General features: G+C 35.9%; 1 protein-coding gene across 2 annotated transcripts in view; it reads right to left on the reverse strand.

Annotated features, from left to right (window-relative positions):
* The window catches only part of lingo2 (leucine rich repeat and Ig domain containing 2), a 908701-nt gene that overhangs the window by 322488 nt on the left and 560528 nt on the right, over nucleotides 1-25685 (reverse strand). For both annotated transcript variants that reach the window (XM_030145716.1, XM_030145715.1), the window contains one exon: nucleotides 17377-17462. The gene's annotated coding sequence lies outside the window, so the exon portion shown is untranslated. The remainder of the gene's footprint in view (nucleotides 1-17376; nucleotides 17463-25685) is intronic.

The following is a 25685-nucleotide window of genomic DNA, read 5'->3' on the forward strand; positions in this document are numbered from 1 at the left end:
TTTTTTTTTTGCATTTATCTTTCTTTCTTTATTTATCTTTTCACTCATGCAAATTTTGAGGCTTAAGATGTTGCCGTTTTCAGTTAACATTTTTTGTTCTCATTCTCTTGATTATCATTTATTTGCATTTCTGTTTTTAAACTGTCATTTGCATGATCAAAACATCTATCAATCAATCAATCAATCAATATCTGAGGTCATCATTAGGTACATCCTGGGGGGAAATATGTCTAAATGTATCTTTTATTATCATTTATTATTTAACCCTTTCATGCATGAATTATGACAACCTTAGTTGAGTTGTTTTTTTTGTTTTTGGTTTTAACTGTTTTTATTCCTCCTTAGACATGAATAAAACAATGAGATTGAGGTTTTTGGGGGTTGTTTTTTTTTTTTTTTTTTTTTTTTTTTTACACAGATGTGCAAAAATGTCCTCTCAGCTACACCATGAATTTTATTCTTGGAGCAAAGAAACATGTATTTAAAACCCAATAACATAAAGTGATATGAAAACAGTGAAATGACACCATGTTTAATGCAGCTAATCTGATGTTTTCTCACATTTTAACATATTCTAATACTAGTTATTTCTCACTTCATGGAGATAATATGCAAAAAATAACAATTAACAACTGATTTCCATTCAAGAGCTAATAAAGAACATCAAAGTTACAGTAATAGTAGGAATTGCAGTTTATGAGATGATGCATAAGCGTCCACTGTTTTGGCTGATATGGAACTAAAACAACTAAACCCATGAATATACAGGGTGGGGAAGCAAAATTTACAATATTTTGAGGCAGGGATTGAAAGACAGTGTATGACCAATTAGTTTATTGAAAGTCATGAGAATTTATTTGCCACAAGAAAATGTACATAATAGAAAATGTTTTTATTCTATGTGTCCTCCTACTTTCTCAATAACTGCCTTCACACGCTTCCTGAAACTTGCGCAAGTGTTCCTCAAATATTCGGGTGACAACTTCTCCCATTCTTCTTTAATAGTATCTTCCAGACTTTCTCGTAATAGTTTTGCTCATAGTCATTCTCTTCTTTCCATTCTAAACAGTCTTTATGGACACTCCAACTATTTTTGAAATCTCCTTTGGTGTGACGAGTGCATTCAGCAAATCACACACTCTTTGACGTTTGCTTTCCTGATTACTCATATGGGCAAAAATTTCTGAAAAGGTATGGATAATAGTGTTAGGTATGATTATGACATCAATATATGTTTGGTTTCAAAACAATTGACGTAGTGCCTGCTGAGAAAAAACAACTAAATGTTCATTGTAAATGTTGCTTCCCCACCCTGTACAAGAGAACAGCTGGAGAATAACTGTCCACTGTAGTGACCACTATGCATGAAAGGGTTAAGTGCCGGGTACCAAAATATACCCAGTTCCATAGAAGCACCTATACATGATCTCCCCTGCACGCTTCACTAAATTACATTATTACATTACATTTATCCTTGCCTTCGAGCTATAAGAAAAGGAGTTGCACGCAAAAACAGTCATCCCCATAATAAATCAGAAGCAGGTACAGTACAATAGATTGTGTCCACGCTGGTTTATCCCAGCAGTGAGCAGGATTTGCTTCCCCAACCAGTCGTCTTACTGTGTTTTCCCCTTGAAACAGCGGCCGTGCTTTCCATTATGTCTCAGTGTGCTGTCAGAGCCTCCCCTCTTTCAGATTATTTTTTTCCTTTCATATCTGAAAGTGTGCAGCCACATCTAATCATACCATATCCAATTGATGTTGGGGAAAATGTTAGCACTTCATTGAATGAAAAAACAACAACAAAATAGAAAAAAAAAAAAAAAAAATCAAATCATGTTCCCCATCTGCAAATGTCAGTACCAGAGTGTCTAATCTCTCTCAATACAGACTCTTTTTTTTTTTTTTTTTGGTGCCTTTAATATAATTAAAAGCTCCGTCGTTTTTTGGGGAAGCTTCGTGTGGAATAAATTGTGGCAGGTGTGAATTTTGAGGGGCGACCCTTGAGGCGTTTTTTTTTTGTTTTTTTTTTTTTTTTAAATACAATGTGCCCCGACTACCTCTCACCTCATTTTAAAGCTGACAAGATGAGAAGTTGGAGCAGAGGTTGGGCTATTTCCTGCTGAGTGAGGACGTGGAAGAAGCACGCCACACTGCGATAAAGGCCAGGTGCTGTGCTCATTCTTGATCTCTCTCTTTGCTGAGAAAACAGAATTGTCAGGGATGACAAACAGACAGGAAATGCTCGACCAAAGACTGATTTAAGATGGTGGAGTGTGAGGAATGTGCAGGTCACAACAAAATGGAGCTAATGGTTTGAAACGTGCCTTGACTGATGTACTTCGCACTGAGAGAATTAATCACGATCGCACGTCCGGGGGGAATATTCATACGGAGTGAACGGTTTCGTACAAACACGTCGGCTAATGGGAGTTAGCCTGTGCAGCCAAAAGCGCCATCATGGACAGTTTTTGATGTCAGAGAGGTGGAGGTTACAGGAAGTCAACAACTACAGCTACATTACAGGCATTTACAAACTAATGGAGCACTGGAAAAAATCTAAATCTCACCAAGTGTATTTTTCCTCATTTCGAGTCAAAATATCTCATCACACTTAAAATAAGACATAATCACCTAAAGAGCAACTTTTTTTTTTTTTTGTACTTTATTTTTCATTGTTTTAATATAAAATACAAAACAAAAGAGAAACACGGTCACAGGTCACAGGTACATTCACACATTTACAGACTGTTTACTGTCCACAGATTGAATGAAAAAGTCCCATTTTTTCCAGTGCTTTACACCTTATGCTGCTGTAGGCGGAGATTGTATGTCATCATTTCCATTAAATGGATTTGGTTGACAATTTTTATCACCAAAGAAATTGAGGGAGGGTCCTTTTTAAGCCAGTTTTTGGTGATGGCTTTTTTGCCTGCAGCAAGCAGTATTCTAAATAAATATACAGTCTACTCTCGTTAAACCGCCCGCCGTTATACCGCCATTTTCACTCACCGCCGACCAAAACCATTGCACAAAAATCCCCAATGCATTATTCCATTAGCTACCGCCATTTCCGCCTATCGCCATCCGCCAGCCCAGTTCCACGCACAAACAACACTTATACCATTGATTTCCCGACCGTTATACCGCCAGCGTGATTGCCATCGAGTACACATAAATTTTAACAATGCGCTGAAACAAACGCGCCAGACGCTGATTGCGACAAGCTACGAGTAGGTCTACGGAACGGCCACCGTTCATTTATCGCAGAACACTCAGTAGGTCAGGATGTCGGGAACAGGGCGTGGGATTAAGCCAAAGCCTCAAGATGATGGGGTGTCATTTCCCGACACGGTATAATAATGCTTAAAATGTTTCCCCACTTTAAATGATCCCTTACAACATAACAGAATCAAGATTTATTTAGAAATGCAATTAGAACGGGTTAACGGAGGCAGCATAGACATCATATAGTAAAGACATGCACATTATAGACGCAACCCGTTGTAACGCCATTTTCGCTATACCTCCAATTTGGCCGTGAACGGAAGTTGGCGGTATAACGAGAGTAGACTGTATGTCACTTTCCTGTAATTCCTCTGGGGGAATGCTAAAAAACAAAGTAGCCAATGACATATCAAAATGAACACCAAAAACTGAATACATCAACTTAATCATCTCTCCCCAAAAGCCAACAATACCAGGACAGGACCAGAATACATGTACTTGATCTGCCTCCAGTGAACCGCACTCCCTCCAGCAGGAAAAATGAACTCTAGAAGAATGTGATTTTTGTGCAGGTGTAATAAAGAAACGGACCAGACATTTCCAACAAAAATCCCTCCATGACAGTGAGTTTGTAGTACAGTTTTGAGACTTCCACCCCTCTGACCATATCTCATTTGGTATTTCCTCTTGCAGATCCCTCTCCCATTGTTTTTTTGTGTGAAAATATATCTCATTGTCTTTTGAATTCAAAGCTGTATGAATTTTACCAGTGATGTTTTTGTTACTGGAACCTTTATAGGCTTCTACCAGTATTTGAATTAGATGAGAGGGAGTCTGTGTCATAGAACATTGTATTTCCTTTACAAAATAATCACGGAGTTGGAGATATCTGAAAAAATCATGTTTACCAAGTCCAAATTTGAGAGAAAGATTTTGAAAACTGTCCATCTGTCCTTTTAAAGAGTAACTTTTCAGTGAGATATAAGAACTTATTTTTAGAAAATAGATCTTGAAAATTTTATTTCAAAAATCTTACCGAGATCATTTTCACTTGTTCCATTGCTTGAATTAAGCCAAAAAAAAAAAAAAAAAATCTGCAAATGGAACAATTTAAAATTATCTTGGTAAGATTTTTTGAAATAAGATTTTCCAGATCTATTGTGTAAAAACACGTTCTTATATCTCACTGAAAAGTTACTCTAAGGGATTTTGTTGTTTTGTTTTGCTTAATGTTATTCTTTAGGTGCAATGTTTTAATGACTGAATTTTAAGTCTGACAAAATTAATAGGCCTTTCTTTTAACCCTTTCATGCATAGTGGTCACTCCAGTGGACAGTTACTCTACAGCTTTACTCTTGTATATTCATGAGTTTTGTTGTTTTAGTTCCATATCAACCAACACAGTGGACAGTTACGCATCATCTCATAAACTGCAATTCATACCATTATTGTAACTTTGCTGTTCTTCATTGGTTCTGGAGTGGAAATCAATTGTTAATATTTTTTTTTTTTTGCATATTATCTCCATGAAGTGAGCAATAACTAGTAATAGAATAGGTTAAAATGTGAGAAAACATCAGATTAGCTGCATTAAACATGGTTTTATTTCACTGTTTTCATATCACTTTATGATATTGGGTTTTAAATACATGTTTCTTTGCTTCAAGAGTAAAATTCATGGTGTAGCTGAGTGGATATTTTTGTAACCCCATAAAAAACAGGTTGATTAAAAAAAAAAAAAAAAATCAATCACATTGTTGTTTTTTCATGCCTAAAGAGGAATCTTTCGAAAAAAATCTTTATTAAGGTTCTCGTAATTCATGCATGAAAGGGTTAAAATGTTGTGATAAAATAAAGTGTTTGTAATTAATCACATCCTTTGCCTTATATGTCCAGACCTACGCGGCCTATTTGTGTACAGGCGTTAAACTGATACAGGTTCGTTTTCTATGAGTACAAAGTACTGCCGTACATCCCTCGCGCTACAATTGTCTAAAAATGAATTCTTATATCTCACTGCAAAGCTACTCTTTAGGTGATTGTGTCTTTTTTTTTTTTTTAAGTGTGATGAGATATTTTGACTAGAAATGAGAAAAGTACACTTGGTAAGAATTTTTTTCCAGTGAGGGTGTATTTTTCTCCATAGAGAGTGTAAACAAAACCTATAATTTATTTTTGAGTGGACGAAAGAAAAATCTAAATTTGTTGGATTTGTTTGAGATTTTTGAAGCTGAAGAAGCCAAAATCTGATGAAAAAAAACAAAAAACACCAGAATTAGAAAATATACACCTTCCTGAACAGTGATTGGTAATTACAGCTGTCAATCATGTGTTCCTCTCCCATCTCTTCATGTCAGAAGAAGGAGGCGTCAATTTGTTTTGACATGAATCAAAGGATGCTGAAGGATAATTATGGAATTTTTTTCCCCAGTTAGGCACCCAGACTGACCTCAATAAATGGTGTTGTATGTCACACCAGGTCTTGTGGCATTTGGCGTGCTATACCTACGTATTTTTGACCTTTTGCGCGTTATTTGATGCAATTTGATCGCATGTCAATTTATGCCAAGATCTGCAGTTCACATAACCCTAACCTGAACCCTCAGTGTGTGATATTTGACAAACTGATTCATACACGTGGAAAGCTTATAATACGTACAGATAACACACCAATTAAAGGGGTCATATTTTGCTAAACCCACTTTCATTAGTCTTTGGTTCATTTATTTGTGCATTTGGACCCTGACAGTTCATATGAAAACAATTGTATCAGCACAAACGTAAAAAGCCAGCGTATCTGTCAGGGGGGTACATCTGTGGAATAACCTGGAGCAAAACTTACAAATGTCTTCTTCAATTTGTGCATTTAAAAGGATGTATAAATCCAGTAAAATAACAAAATATAGAAAATTATCTGAAAAAGTAAATATCTAGCTATAATAGAGAAGTACGCATAAAATAAGATATTATTGCAATTAATTATCATGATAAGAAAATATAATCACATTTATTGATCATTGTATTTGTAGTAAATATTTAAAATGCACATAATTATTCTAGTTTATATTAACCCCTTCATGCACGAATTATGAGAACCTTAATCAAAAATTTTTCCTGAGTGTCTTTATTCCTCATTAGGCATGAAAAAAACAACGTGATTGAAAATTGTCTTCTGAAAAATAAATAAATAAAATAAAAATAATTTAAAAAATACATTAAAAAAATAATAATGAAAAAAAAAAAAAAATTCTTATGAACCTATTTTTCATGAAACTGCAAAAATGTCCACTCAGCTGGACACTACACGTTTAATTTTTGACGCACAGAAACATGTATTTACTAATAAATTCTGTGAAAACTATGGGGAGGGCTTGTAATTCTGGGGGTTTATGCTCAGGAGAGATCTACATAATGTTACCAATTCATGTCAGAAAAGATATGTAGTATCTTAAAACTTTAATAAAGATACGTGTAAAAAAAACAAAACAAAAAAACAACGAAAAGAACAACAAAATCCATGAATGTACAAGAGAACAGCTGTAGAATAGCTGTCCACTGTAGTGACCAGTATGCATGAAAGGGTTAAAAAACGTTTGATTATGCAAATCTGATTGTGCGTGAGGCGAGTAAAAAAGTGTTTGTGAATGGTTTGTACGGATGTTTTGTGTTATTGTAAAAATATACAGGAAAAAAAGGCGTGTTAACAAAGCAAAGGAAGCGGAAAATAATTTAATTATTAGTTTTTAAGAAGGGGTGGGAGTCTATAAATTATACATCTTCCTACTCCTTTTCGAGCGCAGAAAAATGTTGTTTAACCATGTTGCGAGGTTATTATCGTTAATGAAACCTAACGAAATGACAAAAACTAGAATTGAAAAAACATTTTCATTAACAAATTAATAAAAGCTATAATTAAAAGGAAAAACGATAACTAACTGAAACTGCGTTGCGTGCTTACAGAACTAACTAAAACAAATAAAAACTATGGATAAAATTCCCTTCGTTTTCGTTTTTTTCAATGTCGGATTGATATGAAATCATTTTTTTCAATGTTGGATTGATATGAAATCGATTTATTTCACCGGAGCAATTTTAGCTGATGGCACCGTACGACACTTCACGGTCCGTCACTTCTCGTCACTTGTCGTTTCGAGTCGTCTTCTCATCCCCGCTCTACCTGGAAACATGGAGACTAAAGTTGGGAGAAAGCAGCACAGTCCTGTCTGGGATTTATTTGAATACAACAGCGAGGAAGATAAAAGGTATGACAAAATTAAAACTAATATTAAAAAACTAAGCATTTAAAAAAAAAAAAAAAAAAATTAAAAAAACTAAAACTAATAAAAAAACTAGCAAACCTGCTCTAAAAACTAATTAAAACTAACTGAATTAGAGAAAAAAAAGTAAAAATTAAATAAAACTAAACTATAATGAAAAATCCCAAACTATTAAAACCTTGCCATGTTGTATGGTTCTTTGTCATGTGATGATTCTATGGGCTCGAAATAAAACTACACTACTACTACTACTACTACAAACCAACTCCTGTGCCAAACCAAGTGTTAAAATCAAAGACACTTCATCCTTTCACATTTCAGCGTTTTATCCACATCAAAATCCGGGAACATATCTTTCAGCAGAGTCTTGAAATCCTCTGGTTTTTGTTCAACCAAGCACAGTAGGATCTGTTGGGTGGGTGGGGTTGGGGGGTGGATGCACCGGGGCTGGGCTTTGGCGACGCTCTGGATGTGAATACACAACGAGTTCAATGAGCCTTTAACGGCAGCTTTCTGTATCCCTGACTTCCCGGGAATACCCAGTGTTTTCTAGCAACAGCTCCGGTGGACTTCACATTCATTCTTTTTCTTGAGGCAGATCGGGTTGAACTCGGCACATTGCGACACACTACTTGAGCGTTTTCTGACACATTCTGACAGCTGCAATTTGAGGACCTGTCAAAACCTTTTTTTTTTTTTTTTTTAGATGCATTTAAAAGCCTGAAATTCACAATACGGGACTTTGGATTTTGGAAGTGTTGAAAGCTAATGTGGAGGTTAATATTTTGTTGCTTTTCTTCGCTCAGGGGCGCGCAGTGGATAAGCTGCAGAATGAACGAAGAGACGGAAACAAGGCCACGAATCAGACGAATACAACCCTAATTTAACTGTTTATCTGAGTAACTGTTTTTAACCCATAAAGACAGTGCTATTTTTGTGGCAATTGTCCTAAATGAATTTTTATCTATTTCTACCTTTCTTAACTGATTTATCCCTCATTTTAAAAAATAGTATCCTATGTATTTAGCATTTTTTGGTGTAGATCATATATTTTCATTGTATTTTCTCAGTGTAAATTCAAAGTTTATTATATCAAAACAGAAAAACTGGGAAACGTATTTACTTTTTCAGCAAAGATATTGCTAACTGAATGGAAAAACAAGTGTTTCCATCCACTGTCATTGATCCAACTCCATGGGTTTTACTTATGAATCAGTGCTGTAGAAGATGACGGTGTTTCCATGGTAACTACTTCCATCCACTGTCATTGATCCAACTCCATGGGTTTTACTTATGAATCAGTGCTGTAGAAGATGACGGTGTTTCCATGGTAACTACTTCCATCCACTGTCATTGATCCAACTCCATGGGTTTTACTTATGAATCAATGTTGTAGAAGATGACGGTGTTTCCATGGTAACTACGCAGCCTCTATGGGTAGCAATAAACTAACCTGAACCTAATATCCTCTGGATTTTGCTGTGAAAATCAGGAATTTTCCCATATTTCAATTACTGATTATATAGATGTTCATAAATGCTCAGAGTAAATTTAAAGGGCACTATATTAAAACAAAAAAAAAAAAAAAGAAGAAAAAGTGACTTTTTCAGAAAAATCTATCATTAACTGAACACAAACCAAGAGTGTCCATCCACTGTCATTGATCCAACTCCATGGGTTTTACTTATGAATCAGTGCTGTAGAAGACGACGGTGTTTCCATGGTAACTACTTCCATCCACTGTCATTGATCCAACTCCATGGGTTTTACTTATGAATCAGTGCTGTAGAAGATGACGGTGTTTCCATGGTAACTACTTCCATCCACTGTCATTGATCCAACTCCATGGGTTTTACTTATGAATCAGTGCTGTAGAAGATGACGGTGTTTCCATGGTAACTACTTCCATCCACTGTCATTGATCCAACTCCATGGGTTTTACTTATGAATCAATGTTGTAGAAGATGACGGTGTTTCCATGGTAACTACGCAGCCTCTATGGGTAGCAATAAACTAACCTGAACCTAATATCCTCTGGATTTTGCTGTGAAAATCAGGAATTTTCCCATATTTCAATTACTGATTATATAGATGTTCATAAATGCTCAGAGTAAATTTAAAGGGCACTATATTAAAACAAAAAAAAAAAAAAAAAAAGAAGAAAAAGTGACTTTTTCAGAAAAATCTATCATTAACTGAACACAAACCAAGAGTGTCCATCCACTGTCATTGATCCAACTCCATGGGTTTTACTTATGAATCAGTGCTGTAGAAGACGACGGTGTTTCCATGGTAACTACTTCCATCCACTGTCATTGATCCAACTCCATGGGTTTTACTTATGAATCAGTGCTGTAGAAGACGACGGTGTTTCCATGGTAACTACTTCCATCCACTGTCATTGATCCAACTCCATGGGTTTTACTTATGAATCACTGTTGTAGAAGATGACGGTGTTTCCATGGTAACTACAGAGCCTCTATGGGTAGCAATAAACTAACCTGAACCTAATATCCCCTGGATTTTTCTGTGAAAATCTGGAATTTTCCCATATTTAAGTTACTGATTATATAGATGTTCATAAATGCTCAGAGTAAATTCAAAGGGCACTATATTAAAACAAAAAAAAAACAACAAAAAAATGAAGAAAAAGTGACTTTTTCAGAAAAATCTATCATTAACTGAACACAAACCAAGAGTGTCCATCCACTGTCATTGATCCAACTCCATGGGTTTTACTTATGAATCAGTGCTGTAGAAGATGACGGTGTTTCCATGGTAACTACGGAGCCCCTGAATGTCCAAATGGGTCGTATCTGATGACCACGAAAAGACGAATAACTGTACTTTACACTAATTATTGACATGTATTGATCTAAATCAGCTCAAAAAACTTAAACATTAAATTTGTTGTTGACCAGTGTTATACAATCACACACCTCTAGACTGAGATGGATTTTACTGATATATCTGATTCTTTTTTAAGTAAAATCTTACAACTTGCTCCTTGCCATAATGCCCACTTCTTTGAGACTTAAAAATGATTTGAAGACTATAACAGTAATGTAATAGAGCCTTAGCAATCCACTTTGATTCACCAGGAGCTATGGAGAACCAGACAATAATAGTCCAAGAACCAGTATCTGCCATCATTTATGTATCGACCGCCATAAAAATTCAGTCTGTGATGCAACCTGCTGAAACGCACTCACTGTTTGATAACTTAACTACACTCCCTTGGAGGTTTTCTTTTATTCATCTCTTTCTTTTTAATTGATTGGAGATGTTACAGTTTACAAAGCAATTGAATTTAACATGACTGGAGCGCAAACAACAGCTGGATGATGAGCCGGTGCATCCACAAGTATGTGAAGTTCAGAATAGACACATCAAACTTTGTCTCAATAAAGCTCTCTCTGAAGGAACACAGCGTCTTGATTTAGATGCAAAACACAATCCCATGCTCGGCTGGCTCCTCCCATGAGAGGCCGGGAGATTAAGATTTAATGGTGATACTGAGGGAATGACACTATCTGTCTGCATCCTCCTGTCTCTTCACACAACATCACCTCTGTTGCTTTTCTATCTCTTTCTCTGCACAAACACGATTCGGGGGAGGGAAACTTTGGGTGCACAACCATGTACATGCTCCCCGCTGATCTCACACACACACACACCTATGCAGATGTACAGACTCACATATACAACCAAAAATATGACAAACATGGCCACAAGCAAAGGAAGTGAAGTGGATTTGGATTTGTAAATTAATTATTATGTGTTTATGTCAATCATATTATATTTGTTCATAATAATATAAAGCCAGAAACCTAATTATTTACTTGTAAGTATCAGTCATATTGTGCCATAGTGTATAGATATGATTAGACGAGGAAGGTTATTGTTTTTAATTATATAAGAAGAAGGGGTGGGAGTTTATAAGTTGTACTTCTTCTCACTCCTTTTCAAATACGTATTATATGTCTTATGTTTAAGTGTTTTGTTTATTTATTTCACTGGGTTACAAAAAAATGTTTTTTGCAAGTTGTCTCGGTTTTTTCAACTGAATTAGGACCATTTTGCACCGCTAAATCCAAAAATGACATCTGTTTTTCTCAATCAGGTCAGGTTTTTTTTGCTAATTTGATTTTGAAAAATTTGATCTTCTCACGAAATATAATAATTAATACCAAAATAAGATTGGTAAGCACAGTTTATGAAACTTGTGACTTGATTCCTGTTAGGTACAATGGTGTATTCACCGCAGATGTAGCAGAATACGTCAGGCTTATTTTTGCAAGATCTTCTAGTCGAAGCCATTTCATTCACCTGTAATATTAAAAAAACCATTAATCATAAATTGGCAAAAGTAAAATCTTCAGAACTCGTTTATTGCAAGAAATAGGAAAGAATTTTGTATCCTATGATGTGAAAATGCCCATAAATGTAAGCAAAAATGTTAAAAAGCCAATGTATAGCATAGTTCAGAAAGTTGACCTGATTGAGCAAAATTAATGTGATTTTTGGATTCAGCACACCAAAATTATCCTAAATCAGCTCAAAAAACTTAAACAATAAATTTGTTGTTGATCAGTGTTTTCTTCTGTTTGACATTCATGTTCGAAATAAATACATCAATCAAATCAATCAATGATATGAAAACTATTGTTGTGGGTTTTTTTTTTATACTTTTAACCAGTGTTTTTCAACCTTGGGGTCGGGATCCCATGTGGGGTCGCCTAAAATTTCTAGTAATTGATAAAATAAAAAAAAAACAACTCACAAATGAAAAATATAAGGTGAGTTGAGAGAGAAAATCCCAGATTTTACTTTTGCCAATTTATGATTAATGTCTTTTTTAATATTACAGGTGAATGAAATGGCTTCGACTAGAAGATCTTGCAAAAATAAGCCTGACGTATTCTGCTACATCTGCAGTGAATACACCATTGTACCTAACAGGAATCAAGTCACAAGTTTCATAAAGTGTGTTTACCAATATTATTTTGGTATTAAACTTGGTGACCGAGATAAAGTTTGGGCGCAGATTGTGAGAAGATCAAATTTTTCAAAATCAATTTAGCAAAAAAACCTGAACTGATTGAGAAAAACTGATGTCATTTTTGGATTTAGCGGTGCAGAATGGTCCTAATTCAGTTGAAAAAACCTAGACAACTTGCAAAAAACATTTTTTTGTAACCCAGTGTAATTTGCTTCGGGCATTTATTTAGTTAGTGGTTGTATTATCATTTTTACGTCAGACAAAACAAAACATTCATTCATAAAACTCATGTCAAGATGATGTTTTTGTTGCGTGAATACTGGAAGTGGCTAAAGTCATCTGCCCTTCGCCTAAAGGGATGAACTGTTTATGTTGCTGAACAATGTGGATGCAATCAAGACTGTTCAAGTTGGATAAAACTCTGGGTCTGTGACATAAGAATGGCAGATCATGCCCTTAGTGCATTTACACACATCTTTAACCACCCCCCCACTACTGTCAAACTACATCACTGCTCTACAGACCCAGTGGTGTGGTGTCTGTTTGGGTAGTTGTCAAACCAAAATGACTGAGCTCAAATGTTCATTTATTAAAATTCAGGTTACTAACAAACCCCAGCGATGACTTGTATTTTTTTATCTTTTTTTTTTTGTATTTTATTGATTTATCTAGACAGGGACAATGCATATTATATACATTAAGGGGTGGCTATGGCTCAGGAGGTAGAGCAGGTCGTCCAATAACCGAAGAGTTGGCGTCTAGTCATGTGCTGTTGTGTCCTTGGGCAAGACACTTCAACCAACTTGCCTCCAATGTCACTCACACTGATGTATGAATATATGTGAATCCATCTATATTAAAAAAATCATTCACTCTTATTCATCGCACACACTCTAAGCATGTTTACATTACATTACATAATGGCAATAGGTTTGGTTTGAGAGTAGCTGTTTTTATTCACCGTGCGGGAAAATGTGCGATAGTTCGTAGCTCCATTGGTAATGTGTTCCACTGTCGCATGGTCACACATGAAAACGCTGAATTTGCAAATGTTTTGTGCCTCGGAATCCTGCGCTCGCCACATGCTGTTGATCTGGTAGTTCGAGATGTTTTTCCAGAACTCAAGCCGATAAACCTTTTTAAGGGAAGAGCAGCAGAATCATGGATAACCTTAAACACTGGACTGATTTCCCTATTCTTTAAAATGGTGGAGTACCACAGTGTTAGGGTAAATGGTGGGGGGGGGGGGGGGGGGAATAAAAATTACCCAAAATGTGAAAAAATACATATGCTTTACATTTGAAATTTCACCCATTAGAGAGATTTTAAAGAATTCATTTAACCTGTTTAACCTTGACCATATTTTCAGGGGAAAAACGCCTAAACAGACATACCCAAAGTAAATGTAGAATTACTTCACAATATTAAGGTTCATATGGATGTTCTTGGTGTCTATGGACATTTAGAGACCTCACAGAATCTATTCCCATTGTCTAAAATATTGTATTTATTACTATGCCTGAGTAAATTGTAACAAACTAAAAGAGAAATTGGAATTTTTTATCCTTGCCTGTTTTTTTTCGGCTGGATTGACGATGATATGCATAAATGAATTGTTCGTGTCGGAGATTCTTAATAGCGTATATTTCACCCCACAAAGATTAAAAATCATGTTTGAACATTAAGGTTTGCACTAAAATACACTTTTGATGTACTTTTAGTAACATTAGGGTCTAAACTTTGAGCAAAAGTTGACAAAAACATCCATTGTCCTGATTTATTATATTTTTATAGTAGATGAATATTAATATAATTTTTTCAGCCTGCGGACGGGCTGATAGGGCTAAAGGGGTTTTTAAACGTAATTGTAATCAGATCTATTCTGGGTCACTGGTAATCTATAAACCCAACGTGGCATGAATTCAACCAATAGTTTTGCAGCTAAAATGTAAACAAATCAAACTCAAAACACCACCCCTGGCCTCCCCTTCAGAGGGTGGGGTAACAATAACCCGAAAGCAACACACTATAGGCTGCCCTCTAAACACAAGCACATTTTGTACTTCGGAGCCATATTGTGAAATATGTATGAATCATAGGGGCTTTCTTTAGAGGCTGTGAGGAGTTCATCGACTCATTGTAAATTTAAAGGATGTTCCTGGTGTGTCAGAAAATCCGGGATGACAATGTGAGCCTTTATCTTAGATGGTGCACATCCTGCGGTTTTGACCTTCCCGTCCCCGCTGCATTGATGAGGGATCAAGGCATTATTCAGGAATGATTTGTGTGTCAACGGTCAGAGGCTGCAACAAGGAACACTGACTCAACAGCGTGACTCGGTGACACACAAGGCCACGTAAAGCCAATGAAATGTACAAGCTGGAAGACTTACACAGCGCCGTGATATAAAGCTAACCGGGTGACTCTGCAAAAAACCGCAGCCTGAGAAAGCACATTAAAAATACAGCCACATCTATATTTCTAATGCAGGAAGAGTGGAGTAGGGGATACTGGTCAATAAATACAGATAGATATGAACTTTTTCATTGACTGGACTGAATTTACAATGGTTGGACATTACAAAAACGAAGTCTCCTCATGTCTCTGGAGGATGAATGCAGTGAAACAGCCTGTTTATGGTTTGTATGTTGTGGAAGGATGCCATCAGAATACACAGATAATATCCAGCAGAAACACAAAAAGAAACCAAGTGAGCTGAATTTAACACTGTGTACCTATTTTTTTTATTTTTTATTTTTTTTTTTTACATTTTTACAAGAATCTGCAGCTAAAACTGAGGATACTGCAGCAAGTAGAATCCGATGTGATTCATTTTCTCTCAAAGTTCGATGGTTGTACAGGGTGTCCCATAAGTCTCCATACATAGGAGACATAATACACTGAACAAAAATATAAACGCACCACTTTTGTTTTTGCTCCCATTTTTCATGAGCTGAACTCAAAGATCTAAAACTTTTTCTGTGTACACACAAGGTTTATTTCTCTCAAATATTGTTCACAAATCTGTCTAAATTTGTGTTTGTGAACACTTCTTCTTTGCTGAGATAATCCATCCACCTCACAGGTGTGGCATATCAAGATGCTGATTAGACAGCATGAGTTTTGCACAGGTGTGCCTTAGGCTGGCCACAATAAAAGGCCACTCCAAAATGTGCAGTTTTATCACACAGCACAATACCACAGATGTCAAAAGTTTTGAGGGAATATTACAGGTGAATGAAATGGCTTTGACTAGAAGATCTTGCAAAAATAAGCCTGACGTATTCTGCTACATCTGCGGTGAATACACCATTGTACCTAACAGGAATCAAGTCACAAGTTTCATAAAGTGTGCTTAGCAATCTTATTTTGGTATTAATTATTATATTTTGTGAGAAGATCCAATTTTTCCAAATCAAATTAGCAAAAAAAAAAAAAAAAAAAAAACTTGACCTGATTGAGAAAACAGATGTCATTTTTGGATTTAGCGGTGCAAAATGGTCCTAATTCAGTTGAAAAAACCTAGACAACTTGCAAAAAACTTTTTTTTTTGTAACCCAGTGTTACCAATATCAAGCTGCAAGTTATGTCAATGGTAAATTCCCATGCCACCCCCCCAGTGTTTTCGATGGTAATGGCTGTCGCGCCCCCCTTCACCCCACCCCCCAGTCACAAGGGGGGGCGCTACCTATGCAACGTATATAACCTCGATCACACCCCTGCTCTATAATGTGTTATGGATTGCCCCCCCTCGCCCCCCCCCCCCCCCCCACACACACACACACACACACACACCCAACAATTTCTTATGGAGCGCTATAATAATAATAATAATAATAATAACAACAATAACAACAACAACAACAATAATAATAATAATAATAAGGGGAATTTGCTCAAAAAGGTTGAGAAACACTGATTTAAAATACGCATTCATACACATGTATAGATTACTGGTTAGAATAGATCAGTAAGAAGTGTTTACATTTTGTCGAGGAGTTTTCTAGAAACTTCATTGGACTATTGTCTTTGTCCCAGTCTACATGCACAGGAGTGAAATTGATTTATTGTTGGAATCATGTCACCTCCACTACGATAGGTGGCGATATTCACACTTTCAGCTTTTCCGTCACAGACACAACAATAGTCAACAGCGAGTTAGCGAGTCAACAACCCAGAGATAAACCGGGACGACAATGGACAACGTTGCGAATTTGTACATATAATTTTTTCGTTTGGTCAAATGTTCGTGCAGATGAGATGCAGGATGTTTGGCTTCTGGGTCAGAACACCTGGTCCACTTTAATCCCATTCTCTGGGTGTGTTTGTCTGATTTCAGCTGAGCTACCACGTTTACATGCATATTTTAAGTCTGGTTTAAGTCGGAATAACACAGTAATCAGTTTTTTAGTTGTCATGTAAACAAACTGACTGATCAACTACATTTGAAGCAATAAATCGGTGAATTTTCCAACGTGAAGCTCTCACTGTGAACTAAAAATGCATAAAACACAAAGTCTGAGCAGTGTAGTAACAGAATCCAGCTCATCTATCGATTTATCTATCTAGCTCGACATTTTTTGTTTTTTTCTATTTCACTGGTTTTTAATTTAACTAGACAGAAGGAAAGAAGTCAGAAGAAACTTTCATCTTGAGGCTCTAAAGTCATTCACTAAGATCTCCTACTTTTAATCGAACTGTGGTCCACATTCAGCTCCAACCAAAAAGTTCCCAGAGAAAAGTTTTTTTTTGGTTTTATTTAGCCGTTTCTCCTCATCATAAATGCACTGGGACTGACGCAAAAGAGCTGAAATCGTTAAAAATAAACTCACTTAAACATCTGAGAGACTGTAAATGCGTGCTACTTACCACTTTGAGATGTAATCATCCCCTCAGCCATGGCCTGTTCTTTTTCTCTTCTTTTTCTACGGTTGCTCCTATTTTCGGGTTTTTATCTGCAAGGAAAGAAGAAATAAAGGGGTAAATTATGGGCGCAATTCAATGAGAATCAAGACAAAAACAATAACATCTTACAAATTATGAAAGAGGGAGGAGAGAATGGAAACGGCAACAGTATGTCAACTAGTTGGACGCTCAAACTGCACATTAGTGTAATACAGGGGTGTCAAACATACGGCCCGCGGACCAAAACTGGCCCGCCAAAGGGTCCACTCTGGCCCGTGGGATGAATTTGTGAAATGCAAAAATTACACTGAAGATAAACAATTTTCGTTCAGGTTCCACATACAGACCGATATGATCTGAAGTGGGTCGGACTAGTAAAACAATAGCATAATAACCTATAAATAATGACAAATCCAAATTTTTCTCTTAGTTTTAGTGTAAAAAAAGTCAAGTGATGGGGTGGAAGATACAGCCGAAACGGAGTTATTGCAGTGATCTTCCGTTCAATTCCACAAACCACGTACGAGTTGTATTCTGACGCAAACGACAAGACTGTAATCTGTTCCAAAAATTCATTCAAACAAAAACTGTTCATTTACATCACGTCAGAGGGTAGAAAAAACTATATACTCAAAAGCTTTTTCCTTACTACTGAGAGGTCATGCGACACACTTACACAGTGAAGGTGCATTAAATAGCAACGAAGAAAATGGGAAATTTGCAACTTCACACAAATAAACTTGTAAACATTCATGCTTATTAGCCATCATCTTTTGGCTCTTGCAGGAGTATCTTTATACTACTTTCAAAGTGAAAGGCATATGAAATAGGTATTGAAATAGGCCGTGTTGACCTGTTTGTATTAATGTTGTGTGGATTTAGATGAAAGAGAGGGATGGAATTCCCTTTTATGGCATTTATAACTGAGAATCTCGACTGAAATACACATAAAATTCATTAGTGTAAATGAAATGATGAAAGTATTTTCAATTATAAATGATCTATTCACAAAAATTGGAATAATCTAAAAAAAACAAAACAAAAAAAAACCACAAACAATAAGCACCCTAAAAGTAGGATTTTAATCATATTGTGTCTGTTACTAAATATTGCACGCTTTTGTAGATCCACTGTGATCTGTAAGTTGTGATGCACATGTGCAAATGAGACAAAACTTTTAGACAAAAATTTGGAGTTTTTATTCAAAGGTTATTATGTTTTTATTTTGCTAATCTGACCTACTTCAGATCGCATTTGTCTGTATTATATGTGACCCTTGAACTACTATGAGTTTGACACCCCTGGTGTATAGCTGTTTTTTTTTTTTTTCCACTGAAACTTTTTTATAGACTTGCTTTTATGTGATGTTTGTCCCTTTTAATTTAATTTTTAATTTTTAAAAATTTGAATCTTATCCTGTTTGATTGTTGGTTTATATTCTCATACATGATGTCGTTTTTTCTCACGCCTTTATTTTTGCATCGATTTGACAGCATCATGTTACGTTATCCCTGCCCGCTTTATTCCGATTCATTTAATTTATTCGAAGTATCATGTTTCTGCATTGTCGTACACATCTCTCCTATTGTGTTGCTTCTGTTTTAATGTTTTTACTTACATCTTGTATCCTGCTGTTGTGCCCTTTACTTGTTTGTCAAAAGCACTTTGTAAACTTTGTTTTTAAAAGGTGCTATATAAATAAAGCTACTATTATTATTATTATTATTATTATTATTATTATTATTATTATTATTATTATTATTTTGTTTTTACTGCTGTACATACTTTACTGTAGTATGTACAGCAGTAAAAAAAAAAATGAAAAAGAAACAAACAGCTTCTATAAACCGAAGTCGTCGTATTCAGTGTGGTCCTTTTATGCTTAACATGTCATTAATCCTTTTGTTCAGACAATATGACATTTCTGGCATTCACTCTCTGAGTTTCATCAAACACATGCCATATGTTTCTAACGATTTTTGCTGCTTCTTGTCATGGGGTCAGAGCTCAAACTAAATACTGACTTTTAACCCTTTAGGACCCATTTAGTTCAGTTTTTTATGTGTTTTTTAAGGCTGCGCGCATATTTCCTGTATTTTCTGGTTGTATCTGAAGAAAAGAGACTGAGAAATAAATATGTATGTTCATTTCAAGGTTGCAAAAACAACAAATCTAAAGGCCGCCTACACTTTTGCACATATACATACACACTTTTTATTTTCAGCTAATAAAGCCCGAATGAGCTGAACCCCTGATCAGTTTTTTTTTTTTTTTTTTTTTTTTTTTATTTGAAGCAGAAGTTCCTGATCTCGCTCAAATCCTTTGCAAACAGTGTGACCTACGCGCCGCTCGCAGCCCCTCGCCCCCTCGCCCCCTCGCAGCCCCTCGCAGCCCCTCGCCCCCTGCCCCCCCCCCCCCCCCCGCCCGCCCGCCGCCGCTGCTATAATGAGTCCCCTCATCCAGACTGTAGGAGGAAGCGCAGAGGAGAGTGATTATGCAAAAGGCGTGCCTGAGTTGGTAATTCGATGATGAGAGGGAGAGAAACCCAGAGACGGCAATACAGTTATCTCCTCAAAGTCCAAAGGCACAGAGATAAAAAATAGAAAAAAGTTTAACTCAGGACACTCTTGTTAAAATCACTCTTGACACTCAGCGCTATTAGTACGCTATTAAGAGTTCAAGGACAATGGCTGTCCTGTTTTTTGATCATTTATCCACTGGAACCCCTTGTTAAGCCAGAACCCAGTTGCTGACAATAGCCACAGAATATTGATGCATTACGTGAAAAGAAGATATTATTGAATTCATAATAATCCCCTTTTTGTCTGCCCTTGATATTAAAGATTAGCCAAACGCCACTGACATTTAGAATTAGAAAATGAATGACTTGAAGTTGATGCACTTTCCCAAATAATCCTAATGTGACATGAATAGTTTATATCCAAAGGTTCTGAGTCTTAGTGTGGAGTGGTGCCTATGTTCTTATGGATATGGTTAATTACTTAATAAATAAATAAATAAATAAATAAAATTATTATTATTATTATTATTAATAGTATGATTATTAATATTGTTGAGTGTGATCATGTCTTTTTTTTAGTTCTTATTCTATTTATTATGTGGTTTGTGTTTGCTTTTATAATGTTTTTATGTTAGATGAGTGTATCTTTCAGGATCGCACTTTTTAATTTCGTTGTACAATGTACAATGAAAATAAAGATGTATTCTATTCTATATTCTAACTCTTAACCCCTTTAGCCCTATCAACCCGCCCACGGGCTGAAAAAATTATATTAATATTCATCTACTATAAAAGTATAATAAATCAGGACAATGAATGTTTTTTTCAACTTTTGCTCAAAGTTTAGACCCTAATGTTAATAAAACTACATCAAAAGTGTATTTTAGTGCAAACTTTAATGTTCAAACATGACTTTTAATCTTTGTGGGGTGAAATATACACTATTAAAAATCTCCGACACAAACAATTAATTTATGCATATCACCGTCAATCCAATGGACGTATCAGAAACACCAAAAAGTAACAAAGACAATTTGAAAACAGAGAAGTCTCCTGAAAAACAGGAGCAGCTGGAGGTAAAATAAGATGGAATTATGGGTAAAAACAAAATATTTGAAACATACAATGCCATATCAGAAGTACCAAAAAGTAAAAGAGACAAAGGCGAACTAAAAACAAAGACATCTACTTAAAACAGGAGCAGCTGGAGGTAAAATAAGAACTATTAAAGGATTTACATTGTCCTAATCCAGTGTTTCTCAAAAAGTGGGGTGGGCCCCCCCGGGGGGGGCGCGAAGGCTTGCCAGGGGGGGCATGGGATCATTCCTAGGTGTTTATTTTTTCTTCAGGTTTGAACATGTAGCAGGTGGAACTAATGTTTTAGCGTTGGAGCACCCTGGACTCATTTTAGGGACGTACAACAAACGAATCTACTGCCGTGGTGATCTGTCACTGAACTAGACAAAGCGTTTAGGTTTGGAAAATGGACAAGGATTGGACTGGAAAAGAAAAATGTGCAATGTTTCTGTTTTTGCACAGTTTGTACTTTGATGTTCTCAGATGTGCAACGGAAACGGGCTCATTACAGCCACTGATATTGTTAAAATGTTCATCTTTGTTACCAAAATGTGTTTGTTGTTCTAAAAAAAAAAAAAAAGTACCTTATTGTCATAGTTGTAAGATAATTACACATTTCCTATTTTTATTTTTGAAAAATAATGTCTCAGGGAGCAGTCTTGTTGAGTTCATTTGTATTGTTCAGTCAAAAATCTACGTTATTTTTAATTTGCACTACAAATTATTCAAGGAAAAGCAAAAAGTAGTCTTACGATATTGATGTTTCTTTCAATAAAACTAGTAATTGCACCACAGGTACAATGTTGTTGGGGATGAGGGGGGTTTGGAGATTTTTCGTGCTCCAAAGGGGGGCCCCGACAGAAAATCAATTGAGAACCACTGTTCTAATGATACAAGTGTGGGAAGTTTCAGATGGTTTTGGAGGGTGTTCCAGGTTTCAGGTGCACGGTAAGAAAAACTGAATGAACTGAAGGAACCTACTATTCTTTCCTCTGAACAAACACTGGCCTGGATTCAACAGGATTCATGTACGTGCTTTATTCCACCTGGAACCAAGATGCGACCCATTCCAGACAACAGTGTCTCGCTTTAATTACGGGACCATGACGGGGTTTAATATGCAACAGCACCTGGATGCTGTTCCAGACATCAGAGCCTCATCAGCATTTGTTCTTAACTACCAGAGCCCGAACCCAGATAATTGGGGCTTTTTTTTTTTCTTTCTTTTTTTTTTTTATATATATAACGCGGCAGGACGGAGAATCCAAGGGACAGATTGGGAAACGGAGATGTTATTTCCTCCCCGTTTTACTGATCAGCTAAAAGTGAGAAAAGATAAAAGGTTTTGCTCAGCAGCAGGATTCATTCCACTGAGAGCAAAAATTAGCTCCTGGTGAAAAGGATTCATGCACAAACAGGAGGTAGAGTATAGAATTCTCAAAGAAGAGGAGGATTCTTTACACAGACCACTGACGAGTCCTAGTTTGATGATAATGTGTATTTACATGAATATTTTTACTGTAAAGTGCGTTTTTCTTTGTTTTCTTACCATGCAATACGGAGATAAATCCCATAATTCCTATATCTCAGATCTTTAAGTCCATACAGTTATTTTCTGCGGCATCCAAAGCTAGCGTTTTTTGTCGTAAATGCATGTTTTATATTATTTTAGCCAGTGCGATTGCACTTTTCATTAACTCAAGTGTACAGGGTGGGGAAACAAAATTTATAATATTTTGAGGCAGGGATTGAAAGACAGTGTATGACCAATTAGTTTATTGAAAGTCATGAGAATTGATTTGCCACAAGAAAATGTACATAATAGAAAATGTTTTTATTCTATGTGTCCTCCTTCTTTCTCAATAACTGCCTTCACACGCTTCCTGAAACTTGCGCAAGTGTTCCTCAAATATTCGGGTGACAACTTCTCCCATTCTTCTTTAATAGTATCTTTAAGAAAGTCGACATTGCTGTGTGATGTTCTATTGGTAACATGTTCTAAAACGCCCCAAACAGCAGAATCCAGAGGGTTTAGATCTGGGCTAGAAGGCGGCCATAAACATGATTCCCAAAAACTGCAGAAGTTGGATTTGTTGCTGTTGTCAACAAGTGTTTTGGTGTTCTTGTGTAAGATTTTAACTTCAAATCATATTTTACTACATTTCTAACGGTCTTGTTGTCTACCTCAAGTTCAATTGCCATTTTTCTCATGGATTTGGTTGGATCCTTCAGGATTTTGGATTTGAGAGCTTTAATAAAAGCTTTGGCACGTTTTTTGTTGCTTCCTCCACTTCCAGACTTTCTGGTAATAGTTTTGCTCATAGTCATTCTCTTCTTTCCATTATAAACAGTCTTTATGGACACTCCGACTATTTTTGAAATCTCCTTTGGTGTGACGAGTGCATTCAGCAAATCACACACTCTTTGACGTTTGCTTTCCTGATTACTCATATGGGAAAAGTTTCTGAAAAGGTATGGATAATAGTGTTAGGTATGATTATGACATCAGTATATGTTTGGTTTCAAAACAATTGACGTAGTGCCTGCTGAGAAAAAACAACTAAATGTTCATTGTACATTTTGCTTCCCCACCCTGTACAACTGACAGTCGCAATATTACATCTTTTCAAACTGCAATTACAATAAACTACTCCGAAGTCATTCACTTAAGTGTTTAGGCAAAAAAAAAAAAAAATGACAAAATGTAAGTATTTTGCCAAATTAGCTCATTCTCCTCCACCAAATGTCTTTGCATTCACTTAATGATACACAGCTAATAAAGCAGAACCAATTACTTTGCGCAGCTGTGCATCTTTTACACGCTCTTTTCCATCTTGAGCGTCTGATTGCTTGTAAATGCATGCCTAATTTATAGTTCTTTCCGGGTTGAAACTCAGTGGTCGCAGTTAAAGAAAACCAATTAATTACATTACATTATAATGTAAATGAAGACTGGTCTGCTCTGGTGAAGGTGGAAACATAATGAAGGAGCTGGAGGTTAATATGAGGCATTTAATGACTATCACTCCCACACCCTATGTAGACATACGTATCTGTATCTGCCGGTTCTTATTTATGCTTTCAAAGCGTCGTTCCGTGGTTGCATAATGTTTTCAACCATTCACAGTTCAAGGACTGTCAAACACAATTTTAATTCTATACTCGCCGTTATGATTCTTTTATATTAATGCCGTGATTGTCTTGACGTATTAATCCACATGTCCATTATTTATGCCCCCCTCCTCGTCTCTTCAGGGTCACACGGACCTGGATCTGATCCCTGGTGGGTCAGGAGGGTGAGACGGGGTCACACATAAAGACAGATGAACGTTCACACCACAGCTGATTTAGAACCAACATTAAACCATTAACCTGACGTATTAGGTCTGAGGTAAATAAAACATTACAGACCACGGAGGAACGTTTTACACGGTGAGTAAAGGACGGAACAGAAAAGGATTAAAAAAATAAATAAATATGGTTAGATACCTTCAACATGTCAACACCAACTCCCATCCCATTACACTGGTCAACAACAAATTTATTGTTTCCGTTTTTTGAGCTGATTTAGGATAATTTTGGTGTGCTGAATCCAAAAATCACATTAATTTTGCTCAATCAGGTCAACTTTCTGAACTATGCTACATATTGGCTTTTTAACATTTTTTGCTTACATTTATGGGCATTTTCACATCATTTGATACAAAATTCTTTCCTATTTCTTGCAATAAACGAGTTCTGAAGATTTTACTTTTCCCAATTTATGATTGTTTTTTTTTTTAATATTACAGGTGAATGAAATGGCTTCGACTAGAAGATCTTGCAAAAATAAGCCTGACGTATTCTGCTACAGTTTGTAACACCTAATAAATACATCCAGTTAGAAAATGATTTTTTTTTCTCTTAAAACCTATTTTGGGTGAGAACTATATAAAAAATCAACTGATAAAGTCACAAAAATGTAATCAATTTTGTGAGAAGATCAAATTTTTCCAAATCAAATTAGCAAAAAAAAAAACCTGACCTGATTGAGAAAAACAGATGTCATTTTTTTGGATTTAGCGCTGCAAAATGGTCCTAATTCAGTTGAAAAAAACCTAGACAACTTGCAAAAAACATTTTTTTGTAACCCAGTGTTATAAACTCTTAATAACTGGTTCGTTTCTGATCTGTGGATTTGCTTCTAATGGCTCATTTTCCTTCTTGTATAAACTGCTAAGCTTTTCAGAATAGCCTACCCACCATAAGTTCTACTCTCCATTTTATATCTTTATTTCTATATATAGTAATAATTCTTTTATCTCTTTATTTCTTTGTATTTTATGGATTGTCTGTTTTATCTTGTTATACAGTGTCCTAAGGTGTCTTGAAAGGCACATATAAATAAAATTATTATTATTATTATTATTATTATTATTATTATTATTATTATTATTATTATTATTATTATTATTATTATTGTATATTATTGTATGAGAGTCAACTATGTGTTTTGTTCTCTTATCAGTGTTTTTTGTATGTTTTGCAGCTGCCTTTTGACCAGGTCATCATTAGAAATGTGAATTGGTTCTCACCAACTTACCTGGTTAAATAAAGGTTAAATAAACATATAACTTAACCCATAAAGACCCAAACAGCCACCAGCGAACAAAAGCATCTACTGATCTAAACTGTT

This window comes from Sphaeramia orbicularis, chromosome 10 (genome assembly GCF_902148855.1).
Source record: "Sphaeramia orbicularis chromosome 10, fSphaOr1.1, whole genome shotgun sequence".
NCBI classification, from domain to species: domain Eukaryota; kingdom Metazoa; phylum Chordata; class Actinopteri; order Kurtiformes; family Apogonidae; genus Sphaeramia; species Sphaeramia orbicularis.